Below are 19,461 nucleotides of genomic sequence, written 5' to 3'. Positions count from 1 at the left end.
GCTCGTGCAATTATGTATCTCATGCATCATCATCGTGAATGATTGTTGTGTGATATTTTTGAAACAACTGCCTTGTTTCTGGTTTTGCTAGCTAAACTGTTCGAGAATAAAGCTGAGCTGGGTGTTAAATTGGCAATCAGAATAAGAAGAATAAAACAAAAACAATGATTTCATCAAAAAAGGGCATCAAGGTTGAAGGAACACGAGGAAGCATAATAAAATAATAACAACGCTAATCCATACTGCCGTATTCTTTTATTTAGTTTTCTTCGGCTTGACATCTTTACACAGAAATCAGACCCAGCTCTGCTCCACCTATGCTTATATATTGATGAACTTGATGGCAATGTAAATAACGGTAAGGCCAGTTAAGATCGATGATTCGCAACGAGACGAAACGGTTTTAGAATGTTGCAGAGAAAATTGCAGCGGTGAGAACTGGTTAGTTGCAGAGCCTCTGAACCCGTTGCCTAGGGTCTCAAAAGACCCACCTTGTCAAATCGCCAAGTGCAGTTTTAGAACGTTTACAATCAGACGTCTTGGAATTTTTCCAGTTACATTCAGTCTTGTTGCGAATCATTGATCTGAACTGGCCTTTAGTTAGCTACATTGCAACGCTGCAACAAGGTAGCATTGCATTCGAGAGACGGTTTGCGAGGTCGGTACCGGTCAGTAGCGTTAGCTAGCGTTTTTTATAATTGTTAGCTGACATTAGATTGTGTTAATTACATTAGCTAGCTAACTAACGCAACGTTACCTGATATGAGAGATGGATACTGTGCGCAACGTTGTCTAAACTAATGTTGCCTTTATTGACATGGTCCGGTAGCTAGTGTTAGCTGTGCAAATAGCTATGTAATTTAGTAACGTTGCATTGTCATCAAATGTAATACGAAATCTACATCAACAAATAATATGACCTCTCATGTTACACAAAAACTTATTAGGGTTCCATAACCCCCCACCTTTAACGCTAGCAGACACCGGAAAAAACTGTACGCCGCCCACACACAAGTGAGTTGAAGAGCAAGCCTGTTGCGTTAGCTTCGCCTTCCCTCTCTGGCGGACCAACCACTGATGGGTGATGGAAAACGCGTCACTATCTATGCGCCGCTTGTGATTTTTTCCCGGGAATGTCGCCACAGACACCCAGTTCTTTAATCATAAATTATAATAATAATAATAATAATATAAATTAATATAATAATATGCTCAATCACCATTGTGTTACCTAATTCAGCGATAGATAGTGACTTAACAGACATTTATTTTAATGAAAATTTCGAGATTATTACTTTAAGTTAGTGGGGTAGGGGGGGATTTTGCACCCAATAGTGTTATTGGTATTTACACCCAGTAGTGTTACTATTCGTAAATTTTCAACCCTGCGTTTTGTTGTATTCACACTACACTGGTGTTGGTGTTAAATAGCAGTGTTCCTTTTTAACATTTTATTTTAATACCAACACCAGTGTAGTGTAACTACAACATCTTAAAGTGTTGTGTAGTGTTGATTTTTAACAATGTAGAGTGTTGAATCAACTCAAATTGGGTGTTAACTTTTTAAGACTTTCAAAAGTGTTCCTTTAACACGCTACAGTGTGGATGCATATAGACACTTTGCTGGTGTTAAAATTAAGACTGTGGGTGTTAATTTAACACTAGTGATTTTGCTGTGTACAATGCCTTCCAAAAGATCATGTAAAACGTTGGGTGGAAACCTTGTTATACAATGAAAATATTTCAGTCTGTTTAGGACACAGTCACGTTTTACCCCATCCACACTTCTCAAATTCTCGTTCTCCTTTAGCTTAGCAAGGTTCAGGTTGTGTGACTCTATTGTTCGTAATACAAATGCCCCATTTCTTACAGAACATGTGTCAATATCTGTTCGAATGGCAAGGACTGCAGAACTTGTCCACATTAAAGGACTCCTGAAAGCCAGCAAAAGGATGTGCCCCCAAATTATTTGATGAAATGTACAGTACTTTGCCTCTCACACTGGTTCCTAACCTACTGATGTAGATTCCTTGGTTTTCAAGCAGCTGTAGGTCTTTCAGAAGTGGTTCAACAATTGGCCCATACCCAAATTCTTTAACATATTGACTCTTGCATAAAGCAGCAAGATATATAGTAGGCAATGATGATCTGTCTCTAACAGGTAAAATCGCAATTACCCAATAGATTGCACATAATTAATATTTCTTTTTTGAGGTGCCTAAAGGGTTACAGACCTCAAAGTCATCAATATACAAGCCCAGAAAAATACTTAGACTTTCACCAGAAAGAAGTGGATTTTCTTTACAATATGATGCATCAAAAAAGGATTTGTACTGGCCAGATTGTGATTTTTGGGTTTCTTCTAAAACTCTGTCAATTACACCACCCCTATTCAACAACACCAGAAGAACATCCAAGATGTTGTTTTGATGACAAATGTTTGTTTTGATGACAAATCTACATATTCAAAAACATATTCAACTGGGTTAATTACACAGAAATTTTCTTTGAAAAACGTTAACCTTCTGTTGTCAGTTACTGAAAGGATTGGTCTGGCACAAAGTATCTTTAATTACATTCAGAGTGTTTTCATCAATGTTACAACCATGCTGCCACAATACTTTATCTAGAGTCTTTTTGTTTAGCTCATTCACTAGAACACCAATATCACTATATTCTGTAACTATTTGCTGAATTGCTGTCTTTGACTTTGCAGAACTAAAGATGCAAGTCTCGCCTGAACTTCAGAGTTAACTTCCTGCTTGGTTACATTGTCATCCACAGAAACCAATTCACTATCACTGACATCTGACTGTACTTGATCAGCCACATGTTCATCAATCACATTTGTTTGAATAACAAGTTCAGATTTAAAGTCTTGTAGTGTGCTGTTGTTATGAAATCGACTTTTGTGGGACGTGAAGGTTGAGTAAACACAGGATTTGAAGGAACAATAATTAAAAGGGCAGGTAACAGTCTCTTTGTTCTTCAGATGTTTCCCAAGATGACTCAAGTATTGTTTTATAGTGACTGGATCATTAAAGTCACACAACTGACAATTAATTTTAAAGTTTAAAAGTCCAATAGGTCCATGCCGTAAAACTCCATGTTCTCTTAAGTGGTTCTTAAGGGATTGTTGTGATCGGAAAACTAGTGGACAGTCACTGTAGATACAAGGCAATGGACAGTTTCTTCCATAATGTCCATTAACAGCTCTATAATGTTCAATTATTCTTCTGCGATTTCCTGAGAAGTAGGTAGAAAACTTACAAGACCACCGCATTCAACTCTGCATTTTGGTCACGTAGACCTGAGAAAAAAAAAAAAAAAAAGAGAATTGTTGAGTGACATTATCCACACTGTCCTTTTCATTGCACCATAAAGACTAAAAGCAGCAGAAATACCAGGGGGTGTTTCTTCAGCTATATGTAATTAAGACACAGATGGAATTTGGTAGTTCAATAAGCAATAAGCATTTTACATTTTTCTAAAAGCTATTTACACAAAGCAGTATTAAAATTTCTATCATCAGTTCAACAGTTGAGTGTAAAAGGCAGTTGGGCTCATCTCTAATTAATATTTTCAACAGCTAAATTAAACAGGTTAAAGTAATAATAATCTTTACTTATTGTCAGGGAAATTACGGTTTCCCATCTCCACATACCCAGAGGTGAGAGCCTTCCCCAATAACACAGAGTCACAGCACTTTCAAAGATCAATAAGACTTTTATTCAACTTGCAAGGAGAAGAAAGAATGAGAGAGCACTCACAAAGCTCTCTAAAGTTTTAGATGCATAGCAGGGTTTCCCCCAGAAAGGTTGTTAGGCCCGGTGGCAAGTATATTTTGACAGGGGCCGGCGGCCAAGTGTCTTTTTTGATGGGGGCCTGGCGAGGGCCAGTGACAGACTGATGGCAGCATTAAGGTAGGGCCCTATAGTTTCTGTGATAACAGAATCACGGACAGGATCTCGGAATTGAGAATTTAAAAAAGCTGTAACACAGATTCTATAGGGCCCTACATAAAGCTGACTGGAGATTCGAAAATATAACTACGTAATGTAAATGTTGTTATAAACAAGTCATTTATTCAACACACATTTTAAAAAATCAACCATTTACAGCATAGCATAATCTTACAAAGAATCTGACAACAATGTACAGACTTGGAATGCTGTGTTTTCAACAACAATAGAAATTAAATTAAATTAAAATAAATAATATCAAAGTTTTTGCACTCTACAAAAAACTTGACAAAAGTCCTGATTGGCAACTGATTCTTATAGCCTTGGAATGCTGGGCACATTTCAACAACAACAAAATAAATTAAAATAAATAATTTTGATCAAATTTGATCCTGGCTGCCATACATTCTGTTGTGATAAAGATTCTAAGACAACTCAGCAATTTCTCTGGATTAACGGGTTATTTTCTAGCCTGAAATGCGATCGTATTACTAAATGGCTACACGTGGTTGCGATTGTCATCGTAGATGTCAGAAGGAAATGTCACTGACAAAAAAAAGTTTGCTCTCTTGGGCTGGAAATGAGCTGTAAGAGCGGGATATGCACAACACTGCCTACTCATTGACTACTGAATCTTACAACAATGTATAGCCTTGGAATGCTGGGCACATTTCAACAACAACAAAATATCTATTTATCTGTGTTACTGACTGTTTGGCTAGCTAGCTAAGTTAGCCAAATGACCACGTTGTTGTGCAAATCAATGTCACCAAGCTAACGTTATTAATAAAGTGAAGTCATTATTTCGATGGCGATTAATAAATCATGTGATGTTACAATGTATCAAACGTTACATTCATGCTACTAGTTTAACGTTACCTACACACTGCTTAAGTTAATATAAAAAGAATGTACTTACCGACGAGATGAAGTAGAGAGGACAATCGAAAAATGTATTTCCGTAAATTAACATAAGTATTGTGATTAAAATACCAATTTACCCTTAAATGAACGTATTGTAGCAGAACCAGGGGTGTGGGGTTTCCACATCACAAGTTGAATAACTAAAACACACAAACAAAGTATAATTAAACAAGGAAAGTTTATTGGGGGAAACTCACAAAGGGGAAGGGGGGAAATCAGGCAACCAGTCCAATTCCACAATCCGTATCCGTATTCCGTGAGAGAGAGTAATCAGATGCACCTCCTGTCAAAAATAATGATTGATCGATACCACGCCCCTTGCCCCGCCCCCTTAATATGGTCCCCCCTCTGATACGGTCCGGTTTTCTATGATGTACATACTGTCAATATTTGATTGATCAGTTTCACCTTTTGAACTCTGCTATGGTTTGGTTGGTGAGGGAGAAGGGTATGGGGAAAGGGTGGGGGTTGTGCCTGCCAGATGGGGGGATAAAATAGAGGAAAAAAAAAAAAAAATTAATAAAAAAATTTAAATGTTCAGAATGCTTGGTGTAACTACACTCCTTGTGGGGCAAAGTGTTTGTGCAACTTGAAACTTAAAAAAAATGTTTTATCCTTTACCAGTAAAACAGGCAATATGTGAGAATATGTAAGTAACTAAGTTTTAAAGCAGAGCTTTGGCCGTTAGTTTAAAGAAAACAAGCCCAGGCATGTATGCATAGTCTTAACAAGCTGAATCAGGGAGTGTTAAAGCGGTATAAGAGAGGTTTTTAAGAAAGCTAAAGTAGAAAAAAGCACACGCGTTAGTTACTTAGCTGATTTCCTGCGACAAAACAGAAGCGGAGGGTCTCTAGGTAGATGTTCACAGCTGAGTAGCGAGGATCAAAATGGCCACAGCGAGCCGGTAAGCATGGACAGAGTTAGGCAGGAGCCACTGTAGCTTTAGAACAATGCCCCCACACAAAGTTTTGAAGATCCCCATCAATCAATAGGCGGCAACGTTTTGAAGAAGGCACAGGAGCGCCCGTGACACATAGTGGGGATGTGGCGGGGCAGGTGTGGGTCCCCTGTGAAGCGCGGGGGGAGTACACAGACACGTGCGCACACATAGGCCTGCGCCGCCCTGATTTAGTATTTTGGGTGTGCAAACAGGATCACGCCCACTTTTCAGAATGTTTATAAAGTCTATTGGTTTGGAAGCCATAGCAGAGGTGTTGAAGATCTCACAACAACGGCCTTTGCACAACACGGTTGTCAGAATCGGACATCAGCTCTGTGTAACCTACGAACATGTCTACCGCTGATATTTCAACACCTACCTCTGGAGAAGAAGTGATGCCCGAGCCGCAGACGGTGTTGCGGCGACCAAAGAAGCCTTTTGCAGCGTTGGCAAGAGTCCATGCTGGGGGTCTACACCGCGAGTGGGGGACGATGCCAGAGGGTGTCCGCTGCGGTTATCATATTGACGTGGATGGAGATGCTCCAAAAATTTGTTTTTTCAACCTGCATGTTGATGAGGAGTACAGCCCTATTAACACTTGCGGAGCCGTGTGCGAGGCTTGTGACTGGGGTGATTTTAGAAGATGCTATGTGGATGTAGCCACCGGTTTAAAAGACAAAAGTACATTTTTAAGGCGGACCAGCGATGCTATGCGTCAACGACGGATCACCGTGGAGGCGATGCCGCAAATGTGGATGGGGAAAAAAGGACTGATCATTTGGGAAAGCTTTTTTCAAAACGGGTGCTTTAACAGACGCAACAACTGATGGTAACAGCGCATTCTTTTTGTTCGAAGAACTGTATCTATCGAACAACGCGCTTGCTCAAGCCGATAAAATATTTGAAGACCAGATCAGTTAGCGGGCTGGCTAGGGAGGCAAAGTGAGGGATAAATCTCCGATAATAGCTGGTCAATCCCACAAACGTGCACACTTGGTTCTTGGTTAGGGGCTGGGGCCAGTTTCGGATCGCCTCCACTTTCTCCACCTGTGGTTTGACGCACCCTCTCCCAATGGTATATCCCAGGTACTCCGCCTCCTGTAAACCAAGCCGACACTTTTTTGGGTTAGCCGTTAGCCCCTCCCCTCGTAATGCATGCAACACTGTATTCACCCGGTCCCGGTGGGATTCCCACTCGTTCCCGTGAATGGCAATGTCGTCCAGATAAGCTGCTGCGTACTCCCGATGGGGCCAGAGAATGCAGTCCATTAGCCGCTGGAAAGTGGCTGGGGCCCCGTGCAAGCTGAAGGGTAACTTCCGATACTGGAACAGCCCGTCGAGGGTAGTGAATGCAGTCTTCTCTCGGGCCTCAGGGGTGAGGGGCACCTGCCAGTATCCTTTGGTCAGGTCCAGTGTGCTGATGTAACGGGCCGTTCCCAGTCGTTCGATGAGCTCATCTATTCGGGGCATGGGATACGCATAAAATTTATAAATCTCGTTCAACTTTCGGAAATCATTGCAGAACCTAATACTCCCGTCTGGTTTTGGTACCAACACAATCGGGCTACACCACTCACTGTGTGACTCTTCAATGATTCCCGCTTCCAGCATAGCTTTTACCTCCGTCCTGATGGCTTCTCTCCTGGCTTCCGGTACGTGATAGGGTCGCAACTTTACCTTAGCCCCAGGCTCGGTTACAATGTGGTGTTGCACTAAGTCCGTCTGCCCCGGCTCGCTGGAAAACACATCTTGGTTACGATTGATCAGCTCTTTCAAGTCTTGTCTCTGGGCCGGGCTCAGCTGCTCCCCCAGTGGCACTTCAGGGGGCGTGGTATGTGCAACAAACACTTTTGAGGGATTAGAGTACAGCGCTTCACGTGCATGCCATTTCTTTAATAAATTCACATGATAAATCTGGGTGGCACGTCTGCGACCTGGCTGTCGGACTCTGTAATTCACTTCCCCCACCTTCTCAATGACTTCATACGACCCATTCCATCGGGTCAAAAATTTACATTCCGAGGTGGGGATTAAAACCAACACTTTGTCACCGGGCTGGAACTCACGGCTTTGTGCCCCTCTATTATATACCCGTGCTTGGGCTTCCTGTGCCTCTTGCATTTGTTCAAGCACCAGGGGCCACAGGGTCGCCATCCTGTCTTTCATTTCCTCAACGTGTTCAACCAGGGTGCGATGGGGCGAGGGTTGCTGTTCCCACGCTTCTTTCGCAACGTCTAGCAGTCCTCGGGGTCGCCTCCCATACAACAGTTCGAACGGAGAGAAACCGGTTGGAGCCTGCGGTACTTCTCGGATAGAAAACATTAATTAACCTCTTAGCGCACAACCCCTAGTGGTGGGCACGCCGGCGTGCCTAGACTACTAAACTCAAACATTCGGTGCTACTGCAACCAAAGTGTGAGATGAAAACAGAAATGCGTTGTTTCAGTTTCATTAGTAGACGATACACAACAACTATGCCGAAAACGGAGTTTCGCAGCCCCACCATTGTTGCTCCGGTCGTTCATTTAACACACACCCCCTCCCTGCAGTCTCATCTAAAAAAACACCCCCCACCCATGACATAATGGACAATATTGTCTATCTTGGCATTCATAAAAATATTCTTTCACCACTAAGAAATCGTATTCCGTCATAGCAACAAGATAAACCCAACAATAGCCCTAAGATATGCCTATACAGCAGTGAAAACGCTGCTCATTGAATAACGAAATAAACGAGAAAAAGTTTTTAAAAATGATACCATGTCATTCTACAGTCAATATCTGGGACTAAATATTGAATAAATATAAGTCCTTACTGTTGGTTTTACGTGTAGAGATGTCCCTTTTGAGACTGCGTGGTCATATATTGTCTTGGACAATCCGTTTGGGAAATATACTGTAACTGTATTTTAAAAAACATCTTAAAAATGCATTTTAAAAAAAAACCCCGATGCTTAGGCCCGGTGGGCTGCCAGGCTTAAAATACACCGGCGGAAACCCTGCTTAGGCCGTTCCTTATATCCACATTCTCGGTAACTTTCCACTAGGCAAAGGAGGCGTGTTTCTCCTTCTCACATAAACAGCTGCCCCCTGCCCTAATTAATCCTTACCCTCCTTAGCAGTGGACACCCGGTCTGACAACTTTGGTCTTCCCAGATTTATTTTGTCTTCCAATAAGTTTGACCGTACAATAAATCCTCCAGGCTGCGGTGTCATCCACCAGTCCTCCCAATTTCTGGAGAATGGGACAATCTGTTTTTCACACTTAGGTCTTGATCATTTATCTTTTTGTTTACTGACCAGTTCTCAGTCAGGGTGTCTTTTCACTTTCCATAACTCAGAACAGATTATGCAAAGGTCTAAACACTTGATTTGAAACTATTTGCTATAAAGAGTATATTTTGAATCACTGACATTGGGATATATGGTATAACAATAATCAAGAGAATAATAAAGGATATATTTAATCACGTGATTGTCTCTATGTTAACACACATATACTGTCAATCAGAAAATTATTCTTACATTTATATAGTGCTTTACATACATAGATGCAGCTCAAAGTGCTAAAGTAAATCATGAAGAACTAGCTACGTGCACTAGGCCTGTCACTTTTTCCCCAAAATGACATTCGAACAAATTCCAATTAAGATGGAATTTGTTCAAATTAATTCGAATCTTATGTAATCTGATACTCTAGCGGAACGGACGTGGATAATGTACCCTAATTCAACATGCCTTGGCTCCCTCTCCTTTTGCAATCCCATCCCATTTCATAATCGCAAACAAACATTCATTAACAATGTATTCATTCAGTAGGTGAGAGTATAAGCTTTCTAACGATGTAGCCTATAACATGTCTAATTTTGCTTTTGGAATAGCGTTTTATATCTCAGTATAACCGAAAGTTCTCATAGCATTCACTTACGCATTCACTCTGTAGTAGCAGTGAAAGACACTGGGCCTGACGGAATGTTGTGAACGATTTTTCGTAATTTCTTGGAAAATACTATTATTATTGAGGACTTCTGAGCTGATAGACTTACTGACATCGTTTTCTGGATGAGAGACACCTACAGGTTGTTGCACAGAAAAACAAGTCTATCGACTTGATCTGAATGAAGTGCAGCTCGCTTTTTATTTACAATATTGTCGGCAGACGAAAACTCGGATCGCACAGAAGTTCCAGGCACGCACAGGTATATGCAAGTGAGCAGTGAGAGCCGAGGGTATCTGACGCAAAATACTTCCAAATATCGCTTCTGAGGTGCGCTGGTGTTGTAATTGCTCTCATGGACTCGCTCGGCTTGCTCTGAGTAGGCTCGCTAGATTCCGCTACTTGAATGAATGAAACATCCGCCATTGGTTTTGTGTGGCAGTGGAACGCCACTTTTCGGAAGTCAAGGCTCATTACATCAATCCGCGACATGAGAAAAAATAGAACCAGGCAGTAACGTTAATTGCATTCCACAATTTAGAGTTCGAATGCATAATTACAGTTCAAACTTTTCATATTTAACCAGATTCGAACAAGAATTGGAATTTCGAATAAAAAGTGACAGCCCTAACGTGCACTGATCTAGTTAGCTGCAAAACTCCATTCATGTAAAATGATTAGTGCTAAGCATATAGGTGAGCATATGGTTTTTACAAACAATACAACTGTAAATACTGCTGCAGAGCAACCTCACCAACTCCAAAAAAATAATAAATATTAGATAAAATGTATTGCTCACATCTCAAGTAAAATGAGAGCCTAATGATCTAAGGCCTATGCCTACATGTTTAACATTGTTCCAACAAAGGTTTTGCGTAGACTATTTAGTGCTGAGCACTGCTATTAGGTATCCACTCACTTCAACATATCTGCTTTAAAATCGAAGGGCTACACTGATTTTGATACCATTTTATTAAATAAATAAGATCTTCTGCTAAGATAAAAATATTCACCGTGCCAATTGCAGTAAGTAATGACCGCTGCACGTTTGGCTCAAATAAAATATGTGCTTATGGCCGGAAAAAAAATGGGAGAAGAGAACACAAAAGGCATTTCAGCATATTTTCAATGGTTATACTGGTGCTTGTACAAAGCAGTTATGTCAAAATTCAAAGAAGGTGGATGCTGTAGATTTTTGGTAACGCTTAACTTTACAAGAATTTATAAAATGAATGCCATTTTGTGTTAACACGTGGGGTGGGTGTAGGGTACCATTTTGTGTTAATGCATGGGTGTAGCTTCATCTGCAGCTTTACTGTAATGTACACAGTAAAGCTGCACACTGTTCCATTGGAAAAATGTCGGGGTTTATTACCTGTGTTCTGCATCTCTCGTATGCAGCCAAAGTTCGCCTAATGAAAAAAAAAATTCAGTTCTTTCTTGTACACTGCGCTGAATCAATCCAGTGATTCAAAATCCGTATGCGTTATTAAACAAGACCAGGTCAAAACCTAGTATATGGCTGGACCGGCCGACCAATGGTGTAACTTCATAACTCGACCGACCAATGGTGTAACTTCATCACTCAGTCACAGACATTCATGTTTGTAAGGCTGACCCCGCTGTTGCGGTCCCGCCAAAAATAGTTTGTACAAGCCGAAATGTGAAAGACTATGGTGAAATAAAGAAAAAACATGTCTGCTCTTCTTCTCACCATAGTATTTTATACTGCCGGCCCATACAAAAAAAATATTTTTTTATAACGCATACAGATGTTGAATCACTGGTTTGATTCAGCGCAGTGTACAAGTAACTGACACATTAAAATATTTTTTTACTTCGGCCAACTTTGACTGCATAGAGATACAGAACACAGGCAATTAACCCCGACCATTTTCCAATGGAACAGTGGGCAGCTTTAGGCCTGATTCACACCAGATCAGCTTGCCGCAGGGCTGTGCGGCAAAAACGGCAGTCTTCCCATTCATTTGAATGGGGGTAGTGTGTTCAGGCTGCGGCAGTGGGGGACCGCATGGGGTGCCAAAAAAAAACGCAGCGGCCTGCAGCAATAAAGTTGAACCAGAATCAACTTTTGCCGGAATGCAACCCAACGTCATGCTGCAGTGGCTAATCACATAAGTTGTTTAAATTACCATGTAGCAGTCCGCTGTTTACCGAGCAACTATCAGATGAATAACTGACGCGATTAATTTCCTAAGATTCCGAACGTCGGAATTAAGCTGTATAAAAGATTCGCTATTTAGCTGTTCTTGCATGTTAGTTTATTGTACATAGCACTATGGAGTTCCTGGACCAAACGATGATACTCTCCCAGTTGTGTCCTCGCTTGGTTTATTTCGTGTACCCAGCTTCGACGTCTGCGTCTGGCTGGCAGTCTACGCTGCAAAACAACGACAGCAAGAAGCTTCCTTTGGTTTGCATTTTTAGGGGTCCAAGCAGCGAAGCTGGTGGAACCCTATTGTATCTGTTAGGATTATTATTATTAGGGGTCCAAGCAGCGAAGCTGGTGGAACCCTATTGTATTTATTAGGATTATTATTCTTATTTTTTATTATTCTTTTATTTTCCGCTAAAAGTGTCTGAGGCTCAGCAACCACAAGTCCTAGAGCAACCAAATTTGGCAGGTGGGTTCCTATGGCCCCCCACTACTCAGGCACTAAAAATCACCTATGTCGGCCAGATGGTGGCGCTATAACAAAGGGTCATGTGTAAAAGGCCATAACTCCCACACCATAAGTCAGATCAACACAAAACGTCATCGACCGATGCATCTGAATGTGCTCTACAACTTTGCCATTGGGAGCACCTATGTCCGCCATATTGTTTGCCTGCCATTTGGAATTTTTTATGAGTTGGGGTGCGTAAGAGCTGGAGCTCCAAATCTAAGTGTTACGACATCTAGTAAACTTATTTACGGCAAGCGATATCCATGGCGATGCAAGTAATCCGACACCGTAGGGTCTAGTTTTTATCAGTGAGGGGACGGTCTGAACGTCAGGGAAGCAATGGAAGACAGTGCCAGCCAGAGACTGTAAAAAATATGGACAAAGCTACTGTGACGTCACCCATCTCTCCGTGGGTCTCTAAAACGCGTTTTGAAGCTCAATGGCGGGCGCGGCCATTTTGTCGATTTGGAGTCAAAACCATAGAGTTAAGCGGTCTTGTGATTTTTACCATGTGATTGACCGTCCGGTGCGGAAAAGCTGATCAACCTGAACGAACGATTGCAGAACGAACTTGAGGCTAGCTGACTGTCTGCCGTTATGTTTTAAAATATATTATCAAATGTTTACGGAGTTTAATTTCCATCTGTGACTGTACCGTGTCATGTAATCACGTTACATGTATGACATTAATAATACAATTATGTTTAGTTATGTTCAATTTATGTTTCTCAGCAAAACGAATATGCTTAGCTAGCATATCAGCTTGCCAGTGAGCTAAGTAGGCTATCCGTGGTTAGCTCACGCATTAGCAATATGAACCACAGGAGAAGAACATCGACTACACTGATGGCCAATCAATCAGAGATGTGTAGGCTACTGGTGATTTGACTAGGCTAGTTTTCATATAACTGTCTGGTAGACCTGCTGTTAACCGAGCAATTTATCATCGTAGGTTTTCGTCACAGTCAGTTAATGAGCCAGTAACTGCTACTAGCTACTCCATTGCCGTTTGTGGTGTTCACTTGCTGGGTGACGCTAGCTGACCGATCGTTCGCAAGTCACTTTCTACCGAATAAAAATGAACACTGTAAGCGGTGATTAACAAATCTACCAAGTATTTTAATAACTGATCTGCAGGCGTGTAAATATGACAACGCAATTTGTACAGCAAGTTTTCCACCTGGTGCATGAAGACAAAAATAATGTACATTGAATTTCTAATTATTATTAGGCTATTTTTTTTCTTGTAAATCATCAAAACCAATGGAGAAAAGCCAATATACGCAAGGAGCCCCCAGGACCGATTCTGAGAACCACGGTCTTAAATGCTCTTGTCGGTCTCTTAAATGTTAAAAACATGTTCCTTTCTAAATGCCAGTCTTACAAAGATGGTTAATTTCATTAAATTGTGCGTGTGATTTCATCGTGTGTTGTATGTTATTCAGCAAATAAACCTTAAGACTCTTAATTTGCTTCGTGAAACTGAAAATTTTGCAATGTTTATCCCAAAATCGGGATTATAGTAGCTTTGCCACATGCGTGAAGCATGGCCCAGGTAGACATTTACGGAATGTACACGACTGACAAGCCGTCAAACACGTTTGACAGATTGAATATTTGCTGGTTAGGGTTAGCTAGCTAGTCAAATAGCTTGGTAGCCGAAGTTGCGAAGTTTTAGCATAGGCTACTGGACTACCAAATATAGCAAGCTGATTACGCTTTCTGCCAACTAATTATTTGATTAAGTAAGCTAAAGGAAATAGTAAAAATGACTCGCCTACCGAAAGACTTCAGAGGATGATTATTTTATGGTCGTCTACTGCAGCTGTAAATAGCACACGCCATAATTAAATCACTACAAAATGGGATGCCTGCATTTTCTGACTTCGCACAGGTGGACCGTGGTCGGAGCCACAATGTCAAGGCCAAGAGGCGCCACCTCCCACCCCAGTGACCATAGACTGTAGCCCCTACTGTAGCTTAGTCCTCTGCAGTAATCAGGAAGTGACGCAAACTGTACCTCATTGGTCCACAACAAATATTATAACAGTGCTCAAATGACACAATAAATCATGAAATCGACCCATGGACAGTCATAAGACGAATAAAATACACATATTGTGACTATTTGTACTCATGAGAAAAAATTATTGACTTTGTATTTTGACCGCATTTGTACCGTAGACTTACATGGAAACCGGATATGAAAACACCTATACTGGAGCCAACCGTAGTGGCGCTAATGAACAACCAGGAACAACAAGACCAGGAAATGAGCTTCATAAAAAAAGTCTGGTTTTTGCTGCTTGGTGCCAGCCAGAGTGCATGCTAGGCTACCCAAAGTTTGTTAGTAAAAGCTTTTTGAGAGGATGAATAATGACTTTTCTTGAGCATGGATCAATTTGAAGACAGTATCGGGTGAGTTCGTTTAGTCTTTGAATCTGTCATTATGCTGAGAAATAGCTAAACCTTTTTATTGATAGTATTTGAGTTTCTGTGCAAACGCGTGAAAACACGCTGGTATAATAAAACAATGACGGTAATACATATATAGTCCGCTTCGTTCTGTTGCTACCATAACATAACACACTATCTTGTGTCTACAGCTGCAGTTTCTCGCTGCAGCTACTAATATTGAATATAAACAAAAGACGCAATTTATGCTGTAGTCTGCCGATGTCGAAATAAATGATAAGGTAGGCTACTCTGTGCGCAGCTCGCAGAGATGACGAGTTGATATTTTGTTTTTTGTTTCGTTTTTTTTCAATGTCGTATTTATTATTTGAAATATGTATTATTATTCTATTTGTCTCTGAGGCGCTCTGAAGTGTGCATTCTCTGCTAAGCTGAGCAATGGATTGGAATATGTGTCTGACATAGTGTTGCACAGTATACCGAAACTTCAGCACCTTTTCGGTACTTAAAAAAAAAAAAGAAACGGTTCGGTATTAGAATTTTCCGACGTTCGGTAGTTTTGTGTCAAATGTAAAAGCCAGGGAAATGTGTCTTCCACATTACAGATTGAGAGGATGAAAAGTGTAATTTGTCAGAATCTTCACTAGATGGCAGTAGCAACTAAGGTTGCCAAGTGAGGTGACGTTGCGCTTGTGCACTCACTCGTTGATACAGCGTAAGCTTCGACTCAGTTCACTTCAGTAGTAATAGGTGTTCTAATTTGGAAATATTTTATTATAGGAAGATGCTGTATTGTTATTAAAATATGCTGTTTTTTAGATCTATTTAAAAGTGAAAGACCTCTTTAAAGATTATTTAGTTTACAATTGTTTAATTTTTTAAATATATTTAATATATTTTTCTATTGTTTAGTGTTGTAACACTATAGGCCTATGCTTATTAATATGTTGAACAGGCTACAACTTAAAGGTTGTTAATAAGCTTTGAACTTCGAAAATAAGGTCAACCCTTGTAGACATTATGTTTCTGTTCTCTTAAGGTAATTTCAGTTTCGTTAGGTACCGAGTATCGAATCAGTATCATTTAAGTTTCAAGTATCATTTCAGTATCGAGTATTGTGATACTAAACCTGGTATCGGTATCAAAGTAAAAATTTAGGTATTGTGACAACAATAGTCAAACGCCTTTTTTAGTTGCGGTGTGGAAGCACTGCAGCTCTACATACACGCCAGGCCATCTAAGTGTTACGACATGCCATCTAAGTGCTATGACGTAGTAAAGGCCTTTACGGCAAGCGGCCAGGACACATCCATAGCGAAGCAACTAAGTATTTTGACATCGTCTCTTAGCACAAAATTGGCCATAAGTCATCAATATTTTATACAATCATCATGATATTCAGTAGATATGTTGGGTGAAGGTATATGATCATGAGGACAAAACTATTTTAAAATCGCTCCATAGGGGGCGCAATAGTGCCAATGCTTGGACCCCTCCCAACACCGCTAGCGGCTTTAATTGTCCTTTTTTTTGAGTTAGCGGACAGGAAATGGAGGGGGGGGGGGGGGTAGTTATCTCAACACAACGTCACACAAATGGGCCATGTACTGACACGCCTACACCACCGCACAACCCTGCAGCAAGGTGCCGCATTGCCTGATTTGGTGTGAATCTAGCCTTACTGTGTAGTCGACCATAAATTAGCATACATGCTAGCCCCACCCGAAGCCTCGTTAGCTAGCTAGCTAACTATACGCTAACGCTAACTATACAGTTTTTAATAATAACTAGCTAACTTTATACATATGATTATAACTAAATTTGTACTCACCTTACAATTCTTCTTCCACCCACTTTCTGTTGTTACCGTTAATTTGAAAGTTACTGTGTTGTCGATCATAATTTATCATACATGCTGCTAGCCCCACTCTCGTTAGCTAGCCATCGTTAGCAAGCCAGCTAGCTAGTTAACTAGAGTTCGGATGGGGCTACGATACCACAAGGCGACTGTTAGCCTACTTTTTGCAGTTCCGTTTACTACACACAAAAGTCATGGGAAGGTCGTGGAATTGAATAAAACGCTACACCTTTTAATGTTACCTATATGATTAGAACAATTTGTACTCATCTGCAATTCTTCTTCTGTTCTTTTCCGGTTTTCTGTGTCTCTCACTTGCTCCAACTTCGCGCAGCTTTCCCATAAGCCACTTGACGCACGACGTAGCCACGTGATGATGCACACGTTGCCAACTTCGCCCCATTTTCAACTCCACATACATTATTTAGTTAAGATAACATCGTAAAAGGAAAACTTTCATGTAGTTGAGAGGTTGTCAATTTATTTTAAGTTAAAACATTTTTTACACGAACCTACATTCCTATTGACATGAAAAAATTAGTTAGGATAACAAACAAGCCAAATCCATTTTTACAGTGTACATGGCATGCATAGCTATTTTGAGAACAGAAACGTCATCAAAAATTTTAAATAATAAAGTAGAAAAAAATGTAAAATATTTTAATTGGATCTTAATAAAAATGATCGTCTTCCAATTTCACTAAAAATAATAGTGGATTAATATAGCCTAAGGATTTTTAAAATATGCTTTGCCCGCTTAATTGTCTTGTTTGATGGAATGAAAAAAAGTATGTGACCTGACATCATTAGCTAGCTATGTGCAGTAGTCTGAATCATTTCGTTTTGACTGCCAGCTTTCAGTCTAGCTGACCGACGGTTGCGAAATGAGCTACTGTTAGTGTAGCTAACGTTAATCTAGCAAAGTGGGAGAACGAACAGGTGAATTTCCTCTTAGCCGACTAAATTTCTTCTGGTGGAAATATAGGCTGCGTCCGAATAGTCAAAACAAATACGTCCTATGTCTTTTCCTAACCACTTTTCCTTGACCTCGATGGAAAACGTCATGACGTTAAGGAAAGATGTGAAGGAGAATTCAAAAGGATTTAGGAAAAGACAACCGCGGTGCTAAGAGAATCCGACTGCACTTACACTAGGCTACGTAATTATGCGACTGCGGATGTTATTGTCGTGGGTCTGCCGTGGTAAAACTACAATGTTCCGAAGATGGACTACTAAAAGCGCATCTTAGATACTTCGCCCCGTGCGTTCTTGACGTGTTTCATGCAGGCTATAAACGTGGACCACCCGGTGAAAAATATTACTTCATTACCAAGTTTGGAATTGAAATAAAAAGGAATATAGGCTACCAGTCACAAAAGTGAAACAAAATGGTTGTCACATTGAGAATGGTTGCTCACGATCACCCTCCTGTCCACTCATATTTATCGACATGAATCCCAATTAGTATGATTGTATGAAAATAATTCATTAAATTTAATGCAAGATAGGCATGTTAGGCCTACACATGTACTACTGTACATATCATCATAAGTTTCAAACATGTTGAATTAAAAACAATCTGGTTAAAAACGTCTCATATCCCTTTTTCTTGAAAGACAGACTTCTGTGTTATGGTTAATATGCTGATTATGATCTGATTGTAAGCCTATGCATGTAATAGCTTAAGAACCACCACACAACTCAGTCGTGTTAATCGTTTGTTTTCTTGAACGGTCGAATGGTGCTTCGCTTTAAATGTTGCTGCCGTACGGAATTGTGGGACGGCATTATCTCCTTTCCTTTCGTAAAGGACGGTCCAGTGTGCCCTATGCTAAAGGAGATAAGATAGGAAGCATTGAAGCACATTTCCTTAGCATTTAGAGAATTCGAACAACTCTTATCATGGCTGCCACTTAGATACTTCCGGGTCATTTCACTCAGTTAGGAACCTTCCTAAGCAAAAAAGACTATTCGGACGCAGCCATAAAGCCGGGCACCCACCGCACGCGTATCGGCCGCGAGCGCACTACGCGCGTATTACGCGCGTAACTGAAGCGTAGTTGAAGTACTGTTATTACAACGGCAGCGGGCGACGTCGTCTCCACCAGATGCGAACGCGTCGCGTACCGGCTGCGAAGCTCGCGCGACACAAGCGAACTGAAGCGTAGTTTTTCGCTTCAGTTCTATTTTTTCGGCTTGTCGCGCGTCACGATGGCCTGTTTATACACAGAAATATGCTCTAAAATGCTAGGTATACATGCTCTGATTTATATTTCATCCTTATATTACTGGGGGTGTGTCCCTAGTTACCTCCCAGATATTTTATAAGCAGCTAAAAAAATTCAAGCCTTTTCGTTTTGTAAAAATAAATAAATAAATAACTGGAACCTGGGGAAAAGGCAAACTTAGTTTCGCTGTCTTATTTTGCGGAGGGGGTGGGGTAAATTTGAAAATACACCACAGAAAGACGTAGCCTATCGCACTTGTACTTCAAAGCTTCCGGTGTTCATGGCGTTGTGGTGTTCATATCCCTTCAAGATTAAACTGTTACTGTCTTTTTCATGATTAGCTGATTTTACTAAATCTGATCCTATAAATGTTTTGACGCGAATGACAAGACAACACGGAAATTCCCAATGGTTGATTACGGATTATTTATTATTATTATGATCATTACATATTCTTCATGAAATTGGCACCCTTGTTAACCAAGCAAATAAATTAATACAGAAAATA

The 19,461-nt window shown here is 40.6% G+C and overlaps 1 long non-coding RNA gene across 1 annotated transcript; it reads right to left on the bottom strand.

Annotated features, from left to right (window-relative positions):
• Window positions 1–236: 236 nt before the first annotated feature.
• Window positions 237–18,705, bottom strand: LOC135239492 (uncharacterized). The gene is made up of 2 exons (XR_010325388.1): window positions 16,992–18,705; window positions 237–3,310 (listed from the first exon to the last, which is right to left on the bottom strand). It is a non-coding gene; the product is annotated as an uncharacterized LOC135239492 (long non-coding RNA).
• Between the last annotated feature and the right edge of the window lie 756 nt (window positions 18,706–19,461).

The sequence above is a fragment of the Anguilla rostrata genome, chromosome 1 (assembly GCF_018555375.3).
Source record: "Anguilla rostrata isolate EN2019 chromosome 1, ASM1855537v3, whole genome shotgun sequence".
In the NCBI taxonomy this organism is placed as follows: domain Eukaryota; kingdom Metazoa; phylum Chordata; class Actinopteri; order Anguilliformes; family Anguillidae; genus Anguilla; species Anguilla rostrata.
The sequence above is the reverse complement of the archived record's forward strand: the minus strand, read 5'-3'. Positions and strand labels throughout refer to the sequence as shown.